Source organism: Mus pahari, chromosome 13 (genome assembly GCF_900095145.1).
Source record: "Mus pahari chromosome 13, PAHARI_EIJ_v1.1, whole genome shotgun sequence".
Lineage (NCBI taxonomy): Eukaryota > Metazoa > Chordata > Mammalia > Rodentia > Muridae > Mus > Mus pahari.
The window spans coordinates 92258673-92259760 of record NC_034602.1 but is presented as its reverse complement, the minus strand read 5'-3'; positions in this window follow the sequence as shown (position 1 = coordinate 92259760).

Here is a 1088-nt window from a genome sequence, read left to right as displayed (position 1 = left end):
TAACTAGTAAATGTACTCCAGTGTAACTTTCTAACTGGTAATAAGGACACATGCTCCACTATGTTCATAGCAGCCCTATTTATAATAGCCAGAAGCAAAAAAAAAAAAAAGATGTCCCTATGACAAATGGCATCAGGCAGAATAGTATTTTAAATGAGAATATTTTTAATCTTACCTCATTTACTCCCCCCAGGGGATTCATGTATTTATCCTCTCGAAATTTATAAGGCATTTAAAATTTATCATTATTTTGAATGTTTTATAAATGCCTTTTAATCTTTCTGGAAACCCTATAAGGTAGCTATTAATGTTCTAATTTTAAGAGTAAAGAAACGAGATACATGCTTTGTTAAAGTCAGACTCATCCAACAAGAAAGTGACACAAACAGCAGCCTTTCTTTGTGTTTTATTTATTTGGATATTTCTGATTTTGAAACAAATTCTCTCTGCATAGCCCTGGCTACCTTAGAACTCACTATGCAGACCAGACTGGCCTCAAACTCATTGAGATCCTCCTGCTTCTGCCTCCCGCTGCGTCAGATCTGACGTCCAGCAGGTCTACATATTCTTCATTTCAGACTGCGTCAGATCTGACGTCCAGCGGGTCTACGTATTTATCATTTCAGACTGCGTCAGATCTGACGTCCAGCGGGTCTACGTATTCATCATTTCAGACTGACACTGCTTTCCTCTGCTGTGCTGCCCCAGGCAGTCAACCCTCTAAACAGCCACACTGAGGAAAGCCACTTCTGACCCACAAGAAGGCAAATATTACTTGTTGACTTTCAGTTTTCGAAATGAACAGGTAGAGGGAACAAAAGCAATGGCTGCAAGAGAGAAAGTAAATCCAGATCAGTCCTGACAGCGGGGAAGTAAGCTACCGAAGACAGAAGCTGGGACAAGCGACTGAGGTGCATATTACAGATATCAAAGCAGACTTGGCCTTCAGGTTCTCCCCAGCATCCTTCAGTCCCTACCTGGCATACCCTGCCCCCACTCTTGAACTTTCTAGCCTAGAGGCTGACCGGCCCTTCCCCCAGAGGCTCCTCTCTGTGTAATTCAGACATTTTGTTTCTCTCTCTCTCTCT